Below are 22,222 nucleotides of genomic sequence, written 5' to 3'. Positions count from 1 at the left end.
AAAAAGAATAATTATAGTAATCAAGGCTTAAAATCGATATCACCTTACAGCCTAAAAAGCAGCTTAAATTTTCCTTCATGATCTCATTACGATTCATTTATTTTTAAAACATCAGTTTAAAGTAGTTATTTAACAATTTGCAATTCAGTGTGGACGTTAACAGAACTCAAATTTGTTTGAAAATAATTAAATATGAAGTCATTTCATTAAGGCTTAAACTTTCATTTTTAATTTTTTTTTTATGAAAAAATCAATTTTTTGAAACAGGCCGATCAATTAAAAATTTTCAAAAAATTTTTTTTATTAAAAATTTACTTCTAACTTTTTTGGTGAAAACAGGTCGATTAATTTTTAATCCCCATATTAAAGTGCCGAGCGTTTTGGATTTCATCAAATTTTCAGATTGTTCGGAATTTCAATCGAATGCATTTGGATTACTATTTTCCCTAATAACTTTTAAAAACTTGAAGTATCACGAGATTCTAAATTTATCAATCCAAAATATAATACTAGTTCAATATGATCCCTAACTTTAAATGCCAATGAGAAGTAGGAAGTAAAATATAATTTTTAATTTTTTTGGTTACGTATACGCCCGAGTGTTCAAAATGATACAAATATTGTGTATATTAAAAATAGGACAGTACTTCTGCTGGTCAAAATTGGGATACAAAACTCTGAGTTTGATGATAAATTTTGAAGTTGGTAAATCTTCAGCAATAGACATTCGTCAAATTTTATAAGGAAAACTTTTTTATTTGAATTTTTTTTTTTGTTTAAACCAAATATTACCAAAAAAACAATGTAAATGAAAGGATAGTCTTATTATCTTGTTATTAGAAAAGGCAAAGATTAGAAACCAAACATATTTTACATTTTTTTTTTTTTCAAAATGATAGTTTTAAATACGTGTAGGTACTTCCAATTTGTATTCAATTCAAAATTCGAAATACTTAGCGATGATTCAAAAAAACCCCACCTTAAATTTATAAATTTTATAATTTATCTTTTTAAGATCTTAACAAATCTTAAAGATCTTAAAAAATGCAACAACTGTTCAACAACTGAACCCAAAATTGTATAATGTTCTATTAAAAAAAAAACGATTATCTCACAAAAATCATTTTAATATTTCTGACCCGTTTTCTAAATTTATAAAATAAAGAAATTAAACTTTATCCTCTCACATAAATTCACTATCAACAACATTCATATTTTTATTTTGATATCCCAAAAAATTAACTATTCTCATTTTTAATTTTTTTTAAATTCTGTTGATGGGAAGCTAATAAATCCTCGCAGCTATAAAAATGCACAAAAATAAATCGAAAAAAAGAACAACAATCGCCAAAAAGGAATTCAAAACCTAAAAAACTCATCATAATGAGCTGGCCATGAAGCATCCATCGTGAGCATTTGCACATATCCAGACAATGATCTCATCAATGCTCGCTTCCTATCTGTCTGTGTAATAGCTTTACCCGAATAAAAAAAAAATACCCCTTTTATACCCCCAAATCGTGAAACCCCATCATGCCCAATATTATCGCTCTATTTTTGCAAAACCGGTACACATGATTTCTGCGCAACATACAACAAAAATGTTTCTCTCTATAAAACAATGTATCTCAACTCTATGTGCATAAAAATGTTGCCAAACTATTTTTCACACACTCTTCTCAATAAAATCTCTCTACTTTTGAAGTGATGAGAGTTTTGAGATATGTTGCGCGAACTCTTGGATATAAATTTTATTCACTGACTGATTTTCGCCAACAACAGAACAGATTCCAATAGCAACATACCGACAGCAAAACAATAACAACAACAACAACCGGCACGCGTCCGTTAAGTTCAGCCCGTGTATCCGTATCTATTTCGTGTAGTTAGAGTTAGTTACTAGAGATACATATTCGATTGCTGTTGTGCCTGCCAGCTTATTCAGTTGCGATTTTACCCTCGTTTCGAGTAGAACGTGTATGTTTTTATGTCTTGGCAAATATAAATCGAATAAAGCCTTTTTTCAACTTACAACTACAATATTATAGTCGTCAAATAAAAGATAGAGTATCTCAAAGTCTAAAAAAAAGTATCTTTTTAGACTTTTTTCGCAGTAACTTCTTGTTTCTGGTCTTATTTTTTCTAACAAAAGTGCGGGAGCTTAAATAAATAAAATTTAGAATAAAAAGATATAAAGTCTACGACAACAATTTGATGTGGTGTGAATTTTTTTTCTAAGAAAAATTAGAAAAAAAAGTGGAAGAAGATAAAAAAAAAGATAAATTAAGTGAAATATCTTGGGATAAATTTGAATTCCATCAACTTTTTTCTGTTTCGTTTTTTTTTTTCTGTTCTTTTTTGTTTGCGCTGAAAGGTCCTTCAAGTTCCTGAACCACGAGGGATAAATCACAAAAAAAAGGTGCGTGTTTATGATATATTTTTTTTGCTGGCTGCCAAGGACCAAATAAAACTGTTGGGAAGGTTGTTTTTTTTTTTTTGTCTAAGGAGACTTTGAAACAAAGTAGAAAATTGTTTCTTGCCCCTTTTTAGGAGTTTTTTTTTTTATATGCAACTTCCAATCCCTCGAGAAATTAATTTTACAAGGATTCTACTACAACTTTACGGTAGTAGAGTGATATATTTTTTTTTACTCAAGTTGTCTTTAGTTTGGAGTAACTTTTAAAAAAGTTAAAATTTCATTGTCATTCAAGGAGCACAGTACCACTTAGGATATCCAACCACGTTCGAGAAGGACTTCGTTAGAGTTTTTTTTTTTTTTTACTGCCACTCGGTGAAATCCTAACTACTTCAAAGGAATATATTTATGTATGTTCAGTCGCCATGTAGAGAGGGAGGGAGCTTCCTTCGGGATGTTTTTTTTTTTTTTTTGCATTTTGGCTGGAAGAAGAAGTGTATTTTGGGAATCGCAGACGATGATTTTGTGAACAACAAAATCACATCGCCACATTCCCAGTTGGTAATCAGAAGTTGAAGTTATTAGGAAAGAAAAAAAAAAGGGAATGGCATTGTGTGCGACTGGCTTGGTTCTAAAATAAAACGAAGGATGAGAGAGAGATACTTGTGGGTATTTTTTCGTCGTTGACTGAGTTTTGGATTTTTATAGTTTTTTTTCCCTGTCGGTTGTGTTGTTTTCCTTTAATCTTATTTTTGGTTTAACCTTGGTTTTGAATGTTTTGGCGGCATGCAAAAGTTACGAGTGGCATATACAACCTACCTGTGTGACTGAGTGAATGAGGCAATATAATCTACCACTCCACTGGGCAGGGGCACTACCGGTGGATATAGGTACTATAGATGAGAGTACCGGCATGTTGTTGGCCCTTGAAGATGCCTTTTGTGTGATCAGCACAATACCTACTTTTTTTGGTTATGTGGGGTTTGGAGAAGAGCCTGGGGTTTTGAATTTTTTTTGTTTTTTGGTGAGTTTATGGTAAGCATAGTGTGGTTATTTTTTATTACGTGCCTTCTCGCAGTTTGGTTTAATTAAATTTCAAGTTGAAAAAAAAATTTTTTTTTTGAAAGAATTTTTTTTTTTAAACAGAAGGATAAAAATCAGATTTTATTTTGCAGAAAAAAATAAAAAAATTGGCGGGAATATATTTTTTATGAGCTAAAATGATGTTATAAAAAAAGTTTTTATTTACGATAACCTGTGCGTGGTTTATGTTTTATTCATAAACTTTGGTCATATATTTTGTCGTTTTTTTTGGTGTAAATATAAAATAAAACTTGAGTCATAATGTTTTGAGGTAAAAAAGTATAATAAAAATAGTTTGTGGGCGAAAATATTAGATAGTTTACTATTTATAAAGATGAAAGGGCTTAATCTGTCTTGAATATAATTTTTGTCAAGATTTAATGGATTGAGATAGATAATCTCAGATATAAAAAAAAATTTTTGTTATTTTTTTAGTAATCTTTGAGGCACATTACCTTCCGCATTTCCTATCTTATATTTTTAAACATCTTGAGAGAGAGATAAAAAACATGTGTTTATAAGTTTAGTTAACCTTCAGGTTTTTATCTGGCAAAAAATATACCCATTTAAGATTAGTAAATTTCTTATAGGTAAATTGTTTCAAGATTGCAATTGATTGCAGATATAGGTATGCACATTTGGGTTGAAAGATACTTAAGTTTTTACGGTTTTTTTTTTTGGATTAGTAGCAATTTGTAAAGATTAGAGTAATTAGTTTCTTAATGTACGTTTTAACTTACTATACAAATTTTTTAATCAGTTGTGATTATTGATAACGTTTTTGACAAGTTTTTTTTATTTCTGGAGTATGATTAACATTAAACTTGAAAGTTCACGTGTTTTATAATCTTGTTTTATATTTTTCTAAAAAAAAATTATTTACTGTACAGTGTACCTGTACAAGTATATGATAAATATTTGGGTTTTTAAAGATACAGTTGAACGCAAAGAACCATGATTTATTTATTTTTTTTTTTTTTCAAAAACGGATCTAAAGATTTTGATTAAAATTTATGTGTCTAATTAATGATACCAATAAGACCTTATTTTTAAAATAAAAGATATTTTTTGGACCGTATTAACGATACCTGTCATTAAACGGTTTTTTTGATTTTTGAAATTCTCGTTAAACAAAATTTTCAAAAAAAATATTTTTGGATTTTTTTAAATATAACTGAAAAACCAACTTTTAAAAAACGGGTTGATGAATTATTCACAAATTTTGGTTTTATATGTTGATAAACATTTTCTTAAAAATGGGATAACAACTAAAAATATTAGAAAATTTTAATATAATTACCTAACCTATACAAAAACGGCTTTTAAGATTTTCAATTTTTTTTTCTAAAAATTAATTTGTATGCAAAAAATCAAATGGCATAAAATAAAAATCATCTAAGTATTTATGAGAAGCTTAATTTCATATAATTTTAGAGGTATTTGTAGAATGTTGAAATAAAGAAATCCACATTAACTCATAGCTTGATATCATATGCATTCCGACGTTAAATCTCTCTTTGCTTGGGCTTAAATATTTTTTACCGAAGAAATGATATGAACATAAATCTGAATTATGGTATTCTAAATGCCTTTACATTAATTTAATGATTACGTTTAAACTTCCACTGCCACGCCCCATTTTTCATCAGATACATATATATAATTTGAATTTGCCAAAAATGCATTTCAACAAAGGGCGTGTCAGAGTTTTTGTTCTTCACAAAATATTGTTATAAATGTTTTCTTTACAATTATTTCAAATGATATTGACCTCAATAATCTAAATCTTTGTAAAAAAAAACTCCGCTTAAAAGTGGGCGTGGTAATCTAGCATATAACTACCAACTTAGCAGGTAAATGACTTAACGTAAAACATTATAAAAACGAAAAACCACCGGCCTTTAAACTAACCTATTTTAGGAACCTAAATATTTTAGTACGATTGTGGTAGATGTTTTAGTTACAAAAAATGAGTTAGATTTTCACCTTAACATTTCTCGAGTACCTAAAGGTTCCGCGTTTTTGCTTCTGTTCTCTTCTTTTGTCTTTGTAATAGCCACGGATAATAATTGAGAGCCACCGCAAATAACATGTGTTCAATAACAGAATATATTCAATTAAATGCTAATGGAGAAAAATATCGAAGTACATTTATCTGTAGCTATATAATTTAAAAATACCTACGTCAAGATTAAACCAAATGTTTTGAGACAAGTCTACAATATCAATAAAAAATCGAATAGAATTTAATTACTTAATTAGTTATTTATTACTTTTTTTCTACAAAACTGGTTTTTATACTTAACTTTTATTTGTTTATTTCTTAAAAGTATAGTGTGATTTCTAGTGTATCATCATTTATGGTAACGAACTGATGACGATTGAATAATAATAAATTCTCAAACCAGAACAATTTAACTGACACACATAAATTATTATCAACTTTAAATATGAACATTGACTTTATAAAGTAAAAAGGAATTAAACAACAATAACGGTTATTTGTAGACTTATAAATTTTGTACATAAAAATGAAAAAAAAATATGGATTTTTGTTATGTTTTTAAATAAACTAATAAAACTAACAAATGAACTAACAAATCCATAAATGCATTCAAATCAAAATTAATTTTAATAGGCAACACAGTGAATCACATAATTTAAAGACGTTTGTTTATGATTTACTTAAAAAAACTAAATAAGCTTAAAAGTTGCCAAAATGGTCCTGATTTAATGATATTACTTCGGTTTAAAATTTGTTTTTTCCTTCTAAAATGGGCAAATAATAATATTATGTATAATCTCTATTCCAAACAAACCACAAACGTCAAAATAAATCACTGTATTGAAATTGACACTATTTATCAAATAATTAAACCTAGCATCATTCTCAAATCCATTGCTTAAAAAGAATTAGTAGATACCAAAACAATTTCTTTCATCATAAAAAGTTACTTTTATTCAGTTAAAATATTTGCATCTGTCAGTTTCAGCAATATCTGTCACTTTTGACGTTGACGTTTCCAACTGAAGAATTTATTTAAAGATTGATTTGCATCGGATTCAGTTTCACTTTCAATGAAGTATCCAATAAATAAATCCTTACCGCAAATTGCTTTTTTGACAGATGTGGTTGAAAATTAAATGGAAGAAAAGGTAAAGGGATATCTTTCAAAGAAGTTTCTTTGGTTTTGACGTTAGCTCATGATTATTATGGTCAGACCTTAAGCCTTTTGTCAAAGTATTTTTTTGATCAAAGTTCAATATGTCAACACCTTTATTGCAACTTTTTCTTAAATTTAAACCCAACTGGCAAATAAACACACATGAAATATTGATAACAAACCATAAATATCATGCGTGTGCTTTATCGAATTTCTTATCATTCACTTGACATTTTAATTGCGCTTAAAATTAGAAAGAAAAAATAACTATCGCAAATATTTTATCAAATTTGTATATTTTCCTTAAATCGTTTACGATTTTTCAAGAAAATATAAAAACAAAACTGACAGATCGCTTTCTTTTTATTGTAACTGACAGAAGCTCATTAATGAACTTAATTTAACGTTGCAACAAATTAGTGATAACTTTGTTAAACAGCAATACTTATATATCTCAAGATTACAAGGTGAAACATTATACACATTTTACTCTCTGTAATTGTGCTAAAAAAACATTGCAGATAAGGAAAAAAAATGAAAAGTACATGTTTCGAACAAACCTATTTTCCTATATTATCTATAACGATAATTGTGTTTTTCTCTCAAGTGCACCCAACTCCCCCTTAAGTGCAGATTAGGTAACCTGGTTTTTATTTTTTTTTGTATAAACTTCCCACTTTTGTTGACTCACTTTGCTGCCAATGTTATTTTTTCTCTCCTGGCTCTGGGCGAATTCATGATATTTCTGTATTTTTTTTTCTTTCTTTCTGCCCATTGCGATATGGAGCTTTGGTTAGATTGAACGATTGAACTTGAGGTTTAATAACCCTGAAATTGGATATTCGAGCTCGATGAGGAACAATATCCCGCCTACACTCACTCCACCTTCCTAATAAAATGCCAGTACCATTAAAACAGTCTTTTCTCTCTGCGAAGAAGGGTGAGTGTGATTGTGTATAACAGTCAGTTTGTTAAAATGTGTACATGCACATGAACATACTTTAGATCAAGTTCAAAGCTAGAAATGACCTTCTGTCTCTGGCCCCCACATGGTTATTCGTTCTGAATCTGATATCGAAATGCCGGTTCATCAATTTTTGGTTTATATTATGCTCTTTACAAATCAATCGATTGTGTGCTATGAGCGATTTTTGTTATACTCGTACGTTTGACATTCCTCGAGAATGCAACATTTATATAAATTATTCGGGTGCGGGATTAAAGTCCAACTCTCATACAAAGTTGATTAACAGAATAACTTTAGGGTCAGACTTGTGTTGTTTTTCGATGTACGTACATTGTACAAGTATGTTTTATTTTTTGAGAACTTTTGTGAACGTAATCAGTTTATTTTTTTATGAAGGGACAACCAACGACGTTTTATGTATGGATAATTTATTCATTGAAAATTCCCTCTTTTTGGTGTTTTGGTTTGGTTTGGGTTTGATTTTGTTTAGTCTGATGGATTTGATATATTTTTCTTTTGATCTTTTGCCCTTTTAGTCAAATGACAAAAAATTAAAAAAAAAGTTTGGAGACATAAACATTTTTGTTTGTTTTAACGTGGGATGAAAAGAAATTTCTCATAATTTGTCGCAGTTAAAATGAAAATATCGTTTACTGTGATTATTCTTTATTGACTTAAGAATTAAAACGAATTTTGTGTTTGATGTTTTAAAAAGAGTACATGACCATGGAAAAAAAATGACATCAAAGCAGCGAAACATTGTTATTTCTAAGAAAAAAAAAAAAGGCATGATGAATTAACACAATATGGTGTTATTTTTTATTTGGTATAAATTGACATTAAATTCGCATCGTGTAAACACTATATCTTACAATCCTATTTTGACAATTTTGAGTGCTTTATCATTTTTGGCACTACAATAATTCTATGACGATTTTTTCATTGGGTTCTCTCAAGCGATATATTTTGACGTTAGATGAAGCCGGCTTTTTAGACACAAACCAGTTGTTTATAACGTCTGAAATTGATAACAGCAAATTCCAATACAAAACTATAAAACGTTCGAAATAAAATCTGTTTCACTTTAGTATATTGCTCTTTACCGAAACAAATGACGTTTAATTGACGTAAAAATAAATCGGTTCAGTGAGTCCAATGTGAATATCGATTAAACTAAAAATAAGATAGAAGCTATACTAAGGATTGACAATGCACTGACATGTTCTGTCAACAAGATTTTCCCTTCTTTATTTGTGGTTAACCGCTCAAGCATTTAAACATTTTTTATATTGCTTTTTTATTGTATTAAGCATTAAGGTAAGGTACTTATTATAGCCGTGTATATTTGCAATGAAATCAGAAGTTTATACCATTTCTTTTAAAGGAAAATACATTTTAAATAATATGAAGTAAAAAAAAAAGTGGACAAGTGCTTTACGTGGAAGAAATATTTGACAGTTGGCATTTTCATCCATGAAAAAATGCAACATACTTATTTAACATATGTATTTGCGTTTTTATAAAAATAGGACATTGGACCATATTCATAAAGATTTACTTAAGTGATGACTTCTGAGTCCACAGTTTAAGCTAAATAAGTTAAATAAACTCGGCTGCTATTCATAGACGTTTTCATTGCAATGTGTAACTAAACTCGGTTTATTGAACAAATCTATTACAATTATACTTCAAATAATTACATTTGACATCATAAATGTCAGAATTGTTTTATGGGATTTTCGTTTGGTAAAAAAAAAATATGTTTTATCTAAATATGTCATTATATACCTTTGGATATCAAACGAAGACTCCATTAATATTGCTGCTGCACTTAAATCATTGAAAAAAAAAAAAATATGTCACTCCGGTAGAACATTTATTAGGTTAATATCTTCAGATGGTGAACACTGGTGTTGTGATTGTGCCTTATTTTCAATTAATGTTTCGAAAATCCTTTGTTAGGGTAGAGTTGCCTAGTTGCGGCCGTTTCCAGTTTCCGGCCACTTTCAACTGCTAGTTAAGAGTATTCTGAATTTAACCTTTTTGTCTTTGTATTTTAGTTCTTAGCATGATCTGTTTGACCACTCTTTTAAATTACCATCTGTCAAAAAAATAAATTGTTAAATTTAATTAACGTTAAGAATATAAAACCGCAAATTACACTCTTTACACATTTATCTACAGCATGTCTACGTATATAACATGTTCTGCCAATTTCTTGACATTCAAACATATTATACTCATCTGTCATATGTCAATAAAAATTAAACATCTTTCAACATTCTTCTCAACATACAAACTGACAATTACCATTAAAAAAGCTTTAAAAAAAAACATCTAACAAATTACTTTCCAAATTAGCCAAAAAAAAAAAATGTTATGCAAATATAAAAATTCTTCTAAAATGTCAACAAGTTTTATTTTTGTATTTCTTTTTTTTTTATTTTTGTCATAACAACGAAAAACTACTGTTTGAGTATAACAACAAGTTAAATCCAACTAACAGACAATCCCAATTTTACGCATCATTTGACAGAAGCCTCTAATAAATCCGCATGTATACGACGAGTAAATACCTCTCTCTATCTTAATGCTCCTATAACGTTACATAGAGGTATCTCTTTTATCCGTAGAATGCTATTAAAGTGAAAAAAGTAACGCACAATATAATCCTGCGACTATAGTTATAAGCTGACAAGACTGTTTAGACATAATTAACTCAAGAACTCACAGCGTGCCGCCAACTAAATTTGTTATACCCCCTGCTCTTCCCGCCTTGCAAATTCTTCTTTCAAGATGTCCGAAAAAGAAACAGAAATTATATCACTTTGAACAATAATAATTCATTCATTCATGCAGATCACCCCTCCGGTCCCGGCACATAAAGTGGTCACTTTGAGTTCGAATGAAAACAAATCAAAACGACAGCAAAAAAAAAAAAAAATAAATAAAATGGCAAACTCCATTATCCGATTGAATAAGCTAAGCCTGGTTGGTGTGGCGGCCAGCATGACGGACCCGACCTACGGGTGAGGTATTAACTTTCAAAAGAAGATCACAGCCAACAACAATACAGAAGAGAGAAAAAAAAACAAGGCAGTGTTTAACTTGGCCTTGGTTTTTGGATTGAATCTGAAGCCAATGACCGATGTCACCATCATTGGTTGGATATTTTCTATCTATAAACATGGAAACAAGTTTTTTTTTTTCCTGTTTGGTTTCCACCTATGATATCTAGAGGAAGCCCCAAATTCCAATGAATGTCTGTCGATTTAATTGGAAAATGCTATCACTTTTTGACACCACCCACAAGTGCTACAACTGACGAAACGTCAAAACGACGAAACGTCAAAACGACGAAATGTCAAAACGCCCTTGGATATAATAATTCATTTGCTCACCTTAACCCTACGGTCCTTTGTTAAGAATGACAGCAGGCGTCATATTTATGTAGGCAAGGCATACCAACCTTCATATCCATCACACTCTTTGAAATTTGAGGTTAGGTTGGGTCTTTTGTGGTTTTTGTTTATTTTATGAGGCATTTTTGTGTGTGTGGATGTATTTTTTTTTTTAATATTCAGCTTGTTTGGGCGAAATGTAAACACAAACAGATCCAAAAGGATAGCTTTTATTGCTGATTCTACTATGAAAATGTACAATGTCCAGAGAGAGAAATATAAGAGCCTACCTATCTATCTGTTATATGATGCCCCAAACAGTTATTTTTTGCACCCTTGTCAAGTTTTTTTCTGGTGTCCATATTGTTTTTATTGAAGTGCTTTAAAAAAAAAAAGCAAAGAACCGTTACAGTTTAGTAAAATTCAATTCAAATTGTTTATCAAGAACAGGACGATGGTTTTTTTTCCTGTTTTTGTTTATCTTTTATAGCCATGTGGATTTGATTTGTTATTTAGGAGTCCGCAGTCAATCCAATTGATTTTGCTTCAAATCAAAGTTCTCGTAGTGTCAAGTGACAGTGACTGTGACTGATGGGGGTTGCGAGTTCATTTAAATTTTTAATATTTCAATTTGGAGAAGCTTCTTTTATTTTTTTTTTTATGTTTGTGATTATACTTTTTTGATTTACATAAAATAATAATGTTGGCTCTTAGGTATTAATTATATGGGGCTTATAAGAGATGTTTGTTTTGAATATGTTATTTAAATTTGCATATAGATGGCGTGGTTGTGTAGAGATTTCTAGGAAAAACTGTTATTTTGTATTTATTTTTTTGTTTATGTTCGTATAGATAACAGGATCGCTATAAAACCAGTATAGAAGTAGTAGAATGATACATCATAATATATTTTGGAATTCGGATATGAAATATTTAAAATAGCAAACTTTTGTGCACATGTTTTTTTAAGTAGCTGAATATATTATTATTTGCGTCATTTTAAAACTGGTTGTCTAAATTTGTGTGAAATTATATGTAAAGCCTACGACGCCTTCGGTTTAAATTATAAAATTAATTAATCAATATTAAGGGCGCTTTAGCAATGCGAAACATTCGGTGTGACAGCGAAACTTTCACCTGTCAAAATTAATTTACATGACGGAAGATGACGGATGGTACTCACATTGTTACGATGAAATCACCATTAATTATAGGCATTGCATTACTGATGTCCTTAATACACTTTTAGTAGTTTTTTTTTTTTTTTTTACAATTTATAACAGTTTTCTTGCAACTGCAATTGAATTTGACAGTTGAATGAAATGTAATGGTTGTAAGTGTACTACGATGACAATAATTTAGTATACCTACGGTTTGTGTCAGTAGGCTTATACCAACTCTATGATACATCCAACTATGTGGTCTGTTCAAGTTGCCATTATGTATGGTATAACACTTATAAAAAATGGTCGCATCGGTCTCACTGGAAGTCGTTGTTTAGATGGTAAATTAAAAGCTGCTAAAACATAAGAACTAGAAAAGCCTATGAACTGTTATGCTGTTGAATAGCATATGCTTTAGGGTCCTCATAATTTTAATCGGAGACATTTTCGCTGCCGAAATGGCTATTCTACGTGGAAAGTATGTTATAATTGTTATACAACTACTGTCGAAAATTGAATAGTCCATTTACGTGAGTTGAATTGATTCCGGAGACTTTTCTGCAAAGTGGGCTGTCAACCTCGATCTTAAAACTCCAATTGGAGATGACAATAGAAATATGAACTGTTATACTGTTATACATGCTTTTGAATAGCATGTTTTGGGATCCACATAATCTTAATCCCATTTTTGTGACACAATTTCGCGGATGAAGTGGCAATTCTCTATTTAAGTCATGTTATAACTGTTATACAACTACTACTGGAATTTGAACTGTCAATTTACGTGATCGGAAGTGATCCCAAAGTCTTATTTTTTAAAGTGAGCTATCGACTTTTCTCTTTATTGCAAGAATTGTTGAAATAGACACCCATCATCAATAAATCCAAACCTAAGCCCGACCTAGGCCATTGAAAAATTTATGACACCTTACGTCACTTTTGTCAATGTCATCGTTTATAAATGACTCAATCTAAAATCTTTATTAAAACCAATTAATATATAAAATTCTTTAAAGTCTTAAACATAACTTACTTCCAAGCCCATAAAGTCTAGTTCTGTAATTAAACGTCTATTAAACGTATCGTAAACGTATAATAACTTAATAGTATGCTATTTTTTATACAAACATTCAATTAAACTTAAAAACAGCGTGAGACACAACGCTCATTTAACAGTAGCAGCGCAGCGCACCAGAGCAGCTCAAGGGCTTATTAGTGACTTACTTAGCGTTCAATGAGTTGGTGTTTACTCGTAGTATTTAGCACCACACCACTAATTCCAAAGAACTTAGATCACTATCAAATGAGTAGATTGAAGCTTTGAATATTTTAAAACAAATTAAAAAGACAAAAAAAAAAAAAAAAAACAATTTCAATATAATTAATTCATGACTCGTGTGGTGGTTGATTTACAACAAATTTACATTAAAAATCCATTTTACACCTTTCGCAGTTCAAAGTTTAGACAGAAAATTCCGCCAAAAACTTACATACAACGACAAAACATAAACAAATCACAAAAACAAAAACCTTGATCTCAATAAAAAACTTTAAGTTTGTGGCCAAGTATAGCACAGAACGGTGGTGGTGGTGTCGGCGGCGGAGGTGGCGGCATCTAGTAGTAACGATGTTTTGCCGGCAAAAAAGTTTTTGACACCTCCACGATGACGACGATGAACGACAACGTCGGAAAGTCACGTTTTTGTTGTTGTTGTTTTTGTTTTTAAGCTAAAATTCATTTATAACGTAAATTTCAAACTAAAATGGAATTCCCTCAGGGGAATTTTAATTCAGAAGGAATGTGTATATCTCGAGACTAACTGACACGCGGCATTTGGATTGCTTCAAAAGCAATTACAAACTCATCTTAGCGTTGACTAATTTCTTCCAACAATAATACATATTATAATGAATGAGAACTACTCCTCTTACGGTAGGATTTTGTGTAAATGTGTGTGCGGGGTAAAATTCACGAAGTGTAATTAAAATAATTTCACACGGTGTGGCGTTGTGTGACGGCCAAAAAAGTGGAGGAGACAAGTGTGTGTTTTGTAGTAGAACAACACTGAACGCTGACTGCGACCCAATACTGAATGCTTTGGAATAAATTAATTTGAGGCACAAAATAAACTTTTAATCAAACTGCAGTGCATTTAAACAAAATATTGGTTGAAGTAAAACTTTGGGGTGTTTGGTCTGAGAAAGTTGACTTAAATTGTTTAGTTTAATCTAGTTCATTATTTAAGCTGTCTTCATAATATATCTTTCTATTTTAGTTGTTAAGATTATTTTACAAAAGATGGCGTTTTGGTCAAGTTGTCAGCTGTCAAAAGCCTAAAATCATGTTTTATAAAAGATTATGCCAGTTTTGTAGAAGTGTAGTAGACTAACAGAACCAAATTACAACTCAAACTGGGAACTGTCAAAACAAATTTTCACGATTAAGGTGTGAACACAATTAATTATATTTTTTATTATTGGTTTCCTCATTGAAATTAAACTTAATTGTCATAATTTGTTCCGTTTGATTTTTTGCTTAAATTCTAATGTCAAATTGCCCCAATGTTTTGGCGCCAGAATATGCAAATACAGGAACTGTTTGTTTGAAATTTTAAAAACACTTAAAATAAATGCTTATTTGAGACTTTGTTGTAATTAATTAGACAGCGTATTTATTTATTGTTGGTTGTAAAATTATCGATTTTTTTTTTAATGAGAGAGGAATTACAAATTAAAAATTCTAACAATATTTGTTTAACATGTTCAATGTTCATATATATCTATATTTGTTTGAAAAATAAATAAATTGATCAGTTCATTAATTTTATTGATTTCCATTTTGGGAAAATAAACGATTTCATGAAAAATTACAAGACAATTTATATGGATAATTTCGTTATTTGAGAGAATTTCATTCAAAGAAATGGAATTTCTTAAAGGATATAAAACCATCAGTCTTTTTAGATTGATAAAGTATATAACAAAGTTAAGATACAATTTTATAAATCGTTAAACATTTATTCGAAATACTTTATTTATATTTGAGAAGGGTAATAAAAATAAAAGAGTTTAGACAAAATAATCGAAGAAAAAATACACACAAGATGAACTGTCAGAATAAGTTCAATGAACAACTAACTCCCCTTTCAAAGATGCATTTTATAAGTTGACACTTGATACCATTGTTGTTTGAAAAAAATGCAGCATGCACTCTGTCATTGGATATATGTATGAAAGAGGGTTTATTCTTAATTTTTAAGACAGTTATGGCTTGGCCTGCGATTTTGATTGAAATGAGAGAACATATTATGAGAAATATAAAACCTTAACCGTACGAACGTTATATGTTATGTTTTGAAATCGAATACCGAAAGAAAAAATATGACAGAGTCTTATCTTAAGAGTTCATATCGTTTTAATTTCTTAATTATTTTGAGCTTGCTTGCAAAGTGGAGGCTTTTGGTTACTTTGGAGGATAAAAAGATCTTAGAGAATTGCCTCAAAATATTGTGGATAGGTTAACTTGAAAAGTGCTACAAGGGTCAGAATTTGCACTTAACCTTAACCAGTGACAGATGACAGTGACAGTCTTATGATAGGCAATCACAATTTTTATTCACAAGAAAAGTTAAAAATAGATGCTTGACAACTTGCACTAGGCGGCGCTGAAGTAACTGCCACACATAAAGTTGAAATCTTCAATTAAATTAATTCTTAGTCCCAATACAGAAATTCAGAACGCAGAGAATTGAATTTAATTTATTTCACTAAAAACTAAGTTATCATAATTTAATTGATTGGTAAATCCGACCCTTATCTTGGTTTTTTTTTTATCGTGGGGGCATTTTATCTACTTTATTGTTTCCTGCTATGTCTTTTAAGTTTGCCTTCCTTATTTCACTCAATTTGATTTTGACAGCTTTTCATTTAATAATACCTTTAGCCCTGTTCGACTAATTACTTTCTTTTTGTTTTGTTTTTCATTTGAACAACCAGAAACTATTCAGTCATAACTAATTCACCTGATGATCTCAATCAAATGAAATACCACAAATGCAAGTCGAAAACAAAAGAAAGAAAAACAATGTCAAGTGCATTAAAGTGTAAATTTCTATCTATATTCCCCAGCTGTTGTTGCTGCTACTGTACTAACAATAATTTAATTAAGTACCTCAAGTGACATCATTTCACCTAAACAAACCACAAACTAATGGTCCCTGTTTACACATATTAAAATAGCTGCAGTACATTTCGAATGCTGCCTGATGTTTCACCTCTAAACAATTTCTTTTATAGGAATTTTATGATGAAAAAAAAAATGCATTATTCATGCGCCTACACCTGTACCAACATTTAAGAGTAAAAACAAAATAATAAAATGAAAAAATAAAACTTGCTATTTGTCCAAACAAATGTCAGACTTTGTAAACATTTGTGGGTTTTTTCATGAAGAGAATTTAATGTTTTTTGCACAGTTTTTCGCAATATAAAACTGAGTTTAATTTTTTATCTCATGCGATTTATTTTCATTATTATTCATCATAAATGTCAGAACAATTATTATTGCAGTTTGCTGTATGCAAATTTTCATTCAGGTAAATAGTCTGGAATTTTCCTATAACCTTTCTCATATTTTGCAAAAATGTCCATTTAATGTGTTGCATCTGCTGTTTATCTTTACTCGCTCCAATTAGAATAGAAACAAAATAATTTTCTATCTTATATGCAAATATATTCGAGATCACGAACCAAACATACCTAATCTACTACTGTTTGAGGAGAATATTTATCTGTTGTGAACTTAATAATAATTACCAATAGAGTCATCATAACTGACAGTTCGTTTGGCCGGCATGAATTCAAAGAATCGATTATCTGGGCCGCCATCAAGTCACACACAAAACAAACAAAACTTGTCAAAGTGCGAAATGTCCAATTCTGACAGACTGACTGACTATTCAATGTGAATGCCTGATGTGATAGGTTTTATTCATCTTTTTTTTTGCTGAGACAAGATGAAACTAAGTTGTCGGAGATGAGATGAGAATGTGCAGAAATATTTTTAAATTTCCATTGGGGTTACTCGGGTTATTTTTAGAGAATCTGATATTCTATAGCGAAATCAACAAAAACTCTTCATAGAAAAGAGAAGAATGTTTCTGGATTGAGGATGAATCGGTTATTTCATCGTCACTTTATGCCGCTCACCACCACCGCACCGGTCGTAGTGTCGTTGTCATTCCTTCGGATGATATTTTGCGAAAGTATTTTCATCATCCGAAGAGTAACATGTATATAGAAATGCATATAATTTCTTGTGGCAATAGATGCGGCGTGCTATAAAACGTTGCCGTCTTCGTCGGCCAGCACAGACACTGGGGAATCACCAGCAACCAGGCTAATAGTCAGGGCCGTAATTGTTTCATAGGAAGATATGCTCTGAAAATAAATAAATAAATAAATGAAGCCATAACTTCGTTATATCTAATCATTTGCACTTGCAAATCTGGCTTATGCAATATTTTTCAGCAAATTCTCCTTAAACATACATAGATTAGTAAAAAATACGAAATATCGTTTTATAATAGATTCTGACAGTTTTTTTTTAAAATAAACTAAACGAACAGAACTAAAAAGCAGAATCCAATGACAGAACTTTGAAACACTGTCAATGTTCATGAAAAAAAAAAAATTTGACATTTCTTATTTCAGATAAGATGTCATGATTTATTCCAGAAATAGTCCCGTCCTTGGTTGTAACACAAATCCAAGTCATCGGTGGCCAATTTTAATTTTTAGCACTAAAATGACATTTAATCGTTAGCAATCAGTTGAGTGTTATCCATGTTTGAATATTTCCATCGTTTTCTACACATACTTGTTATTTAAAATAAGGGGTTAATAGGTACCTACTTGAAATCTAGAAACTCGAGCACAAATTCTTCAAAATTAATTTTGAAATTGATCAGTTTTTATCGAAAAACAGTGCCACTCCAGAATTTTAAATTTAGTAAACGAACAGAAGGAAAAACAACTGTTAAAGCTGATTATTTTTGCTTTAAATTTGACATTGTCAATATACGTTGATTTGACATAGAATATTTGTTAAAGCGATCTTGAATAACGTTTCGACACTTTTGTAAGCCTTGTGCCTAGATTAAGTAGAAATTGACTTTCTGCGAACTAGTTCAGTGAAATTAACTCGAAATATTCGATCCCTCTCTTTAAACTCGAACTCGATCTATGGATTGTTCATATAAACGTTTGATGGGGTTTGAACACTGAAGTTGATTTGGGGGCTGAACGCTTACACTGCAGGAAAATGTTTGTAAGTTCTGTTTGGGTACTTTATTTTTCAAAAAAAAAAAAAAAAAAAAAACTGACATATTCTGTTATAAAATGTTATTTTTTTTAAACTGCACATTTTTGTTTTGTTTGTAAGTTCTGTTTGGGTACTTTATTTTTCAAAAAAAAAACTGACATATTCTGTTATAAAATGTTATTTTTTTTTAAGTGCTTTTTTATTCAAAAGTGTAAAACATTTTGTTTTCAAAATAGGGCAATTAAATGAAATTAGGTGGATTTTTCAAATATTCTGTGAAAACGCTTAATTCTTTAATAAAATAAAGTCAAAAAAAACATCTTCATCACGCCTTGCGGCCTTCACTAATCCCCTTTTTAAATAAGCTCCTGTCATGGTCTGTTATACTTGCATAAAATATAAGGCATTTGTTTATTTGCATCCCAGTTTTTGTTTTCTCTTCTTATTTTTGCAAGAATAATCTTCAAGAATCTCGTAACTTTTGATTGGCGTGGGCGTGCAGTAAAAGATACAATAATAATGATACGCGACGACTGCAGATTCTACGAGTATAATAGTTATAGTTATAATAATATATACCTGAGGATGATATAGCTTCTAGCTAAATTTACTTATAAGCAATCTGCCGCTGCCGTTACTGCTGTGTGCTTGCTGTGAAGCTTGATGCCGCTGCTGGTGCTGCCATTGCACCGCATGTGGTGAGATTTTCAAATTGATGTCGTTAATTCATTTTGACATTAGAACTCATTTTCGCATATATGCAGAGTGAGTTTATTTTTATTGAAGAGCAGTAAAATCTCTAGATAAAAATGAAACTATACAAAAAAAAAAAAAAATAAAGTAAAAACAAAACAGCTTGAGCTAAGCAAAATACTTGGAAATTGATGATGACAACATGCGTAAAAGGGTGTGGCAGTATTATAAATCGAAAAATAGTATTTTTCAGAATTTTATTTTTAAACTTTTTGATGAAGATAACTAGAATACCGGTAGAGGCATATGTATATAAATACATTGTCACGATGCTGTATTATTTTAATTATAAATGTAGAACTTTTTATAACTATTAATCATGTACAAGAATAAATTTCAGTTTGTACAACGTCACGACTACGACACTTTTTTTGTTGTTGTCTTTGCCGGCATGCGTTATCTGGTTCATAATTATAAAATTGTTTATCTATTTGTGTTTTTTGTTTTCTTCTTGTGTTTGTTTTATTTTGTTTTTCAATTTAATTTTGAAGCTAGTTCTAAACTGTGAGATCATCGTTATTTTATTTTTGATACATGGCCATAAGTTTTGACAAATTTTGTTTTTGTAAAAAAAAAAAAAACTTTAGACCTTGGTGATAAAAAAAATCTAGGCATTCTTCTACCTCTACCTATCCATCTATTTAACTATTAAATTTATTTTGGATGATTCCATAGTTTTAAAAAGTTTTCAAACAATAGATAAGTTATAAGACTTTTTTTTTGTTTTGAATTTGACACTTTTATTGAGTTAAAAAAAAAATTCAATTAAAATAAATTAAGGGCTAAATGGCTTTTAAACAAAAGTTGTCAAGATAATAATGTAAAATGTGGAAATGGTAGATTTAGTTCTTCTGTTGATGATGATGATGATTTGACTGCCTATTCTACATTTTATGAGTCACCAAGATCCATCAAGTTGAATCATTCTAAGCACATCATAACATGTAAATGCCGAAACTTATTTTTCTTTCCTAGTGTCTTCACAGTTCTCAAATTATTTTCCTTTTATTTTTTGATGCATTTGAAATGCAATGAAAATGACCTACAGTAAAATCCTGATAGCAAGAATACCACTGAAAATAAATATTTGCATTGATTGTTTTATTGAAAAATGTTGGATATTTCTGAAACATGAGATAGAGTTTGCCATTGGCATTTAATTCCCCTATGAGGGGAACTATTAACCGATCGAAAAAATGTTGGGATCCCTCAAGGTTGGGTTTTATCACCAAGTTTATTCATTTAGAAGTGTTGGCTGTGATTTACGAGTTCAGGGTTATCCTAAGATCACGGAAGCACAAAGTAGAATATATTTAATGTCTAATTTCCCACATCTTCTGACAAAAAAAAATAAATTCTCTCAAACCAATTCGGATGTCAAATTTTCTTCGAGTTCAATAAAAAAATATCAAAGAATCTTTTCCTTTATTTTCTAATTCAAAAGCCTTCTTTTTAAAATAAGGAAGCAATTTTGATGTTTATTTCAAACACTTTTTTTTTTCTTATTCCTATTTTAGTTCAAGGTTTTTGTGTAAAATGAGATTTTTACTCATTTTCTATGAGTGTGGGGGTGTGAAACTTTGCTGTTTGTCTTTCGAAAGTAAAAGTTTCTTACCCAAAAAAGTCTGCTCTCATTTTGAAAAGACTTTTTTGTTAACACAAAAAAAAAGTTCATCTAGTTTATTCCTTTCCACAAACACAAAATGTTTGGTACTTTATTGCCTTTCTTCAGAAAGTGTTAACTCACTTTATTGTGTTTCCAAAAAACAAACCTAAAATTTTCTATTTGCCAAACTACCTCGACCCCATTAGAGTGTTGTAGTTCCTTGAATCCAATAAGCAAAAAATTAACAAACAAACATTAGATGATGAACATAATAGATTGAAAGTTTTTTTTAGTCATCTTTAAACTTTCATCAAAAACCAGTATGTACCATCTACCACCACCCGCAATGATTCATGAATCATGATAAAAATCTAACTACAAATTTTTTTTGGGTAATTTTTAGCACACAAATTGCAAATAAGAGTTTTAGCCTATAACAATACCTCGACTCGAGTATTTTATCTGTCATGCATTTCAAATGAGCAATCGTGCCTTGAAAGTTGACATAAATTTAGTGTTCATCATCAAAAATCATCAGGAAATCTATCTCTAAAACCTAGATATGTTATTTGCGTTGTGGTGTGTGGTGGATTTGAATGACGTTACATAAATTACAAAAGTCGGATGAACGAACCAAACCCAAAAATTAAACAAAATTTCTTGCTTTATGTATGTGTGTCTATTTTCTCTAAGGAATATTGTTCTTTTCCCAATTTTAATGATTTATTTAACATTTGAAATTATTCCAAGCACGGATTTATTTTGCACAGAATTGTATTTATTTGAAAGGATGATGATGGGGACTTTATGGCGGATGGAAGGGGGTTTATGGGAGATGGCAGTTAAGAACGTGTTTGAGGTGTTTGCTCTCCCATTAAAATTTGGTTTCTTTAGACAATAAAAATACCGTAATAAGTGAATTGGGTATTTTGTACCTATTTGTAGATTTGTTTTATTCAAATTTAAATAGATACAAATCAGAATTATTTAAGCTTTTTAATAAGGTACTTCAAAATTCAGACACAAGCTTATAGGTTGAGGGTGAGGCTTTTGAACTTGAAAAAAAGATTAATTACATTATGTTGCATGTAAAATGAAATGTGTATAAATAAAAAGAAGACATTTGTATGCCTAGAGAATTTTTTGTTGTGATAGATAAATGGCGCCCAACATAGACTTTGAATTGACTGCTAAGTACAAAGATGAGCATATTTTTAAGTAAATTTGAACTTGAAAGACGTTATCACAAATAATGTTGACTATTTCTATGTGTTTTTTTTTAATTAAATGGCGCTCAATGTACAGGTACACCAAAATCTACATAAATACCTACTGTTTTTTTTCCTA

General features: G+C 30.1%; 1 protein-coding gene across 2 annotated transcripts in view; it reads left to right on the top strand.

Annotated features, from left to right (window-relative positions):
* The first annotated feature begins 1,886 nt into the window (after positions 1-1,886).
* LOC129912778 (trichohyalin) overlaps positions 1,887-22,222 on the top strand; it is a 117,145-nt gene continuing 96,809 nt past the window's right edge. Inside the window, exon 1 of one of the 2 annotated variants that reach the window (XM_055991190.1) lies at positions 1,887-2,419. The gene's annotated coding sequence lies outside the window, so the exon portion shown is untranslated. The remainder of the gene's footprint in view (positions 2,420-22,222) is intronic. The other variant, XM_055991189.1, reaches the window with a different exon arrangement.

The sequence above is a fragment of the Episyrphus balteatus genome, chromosome 2, assembly GCF_945859705.1.
Source record: "Episyrphus balteatus chromosome 2, idEpiBalt1.1, whole genome shotgun sequence".
NCBI classification, from domain to species: Eukaryota; Metazoa; Arthropoda; class Insecta; order Diptera; family Syrphidae; genus Episyrphus; species Episyrphus balteatus.
The sequence above is the reverse complement of the archived record's forward strand: the minus strand, read 5'-3'. Positions and strand labels throughout refer to the sequence as shown.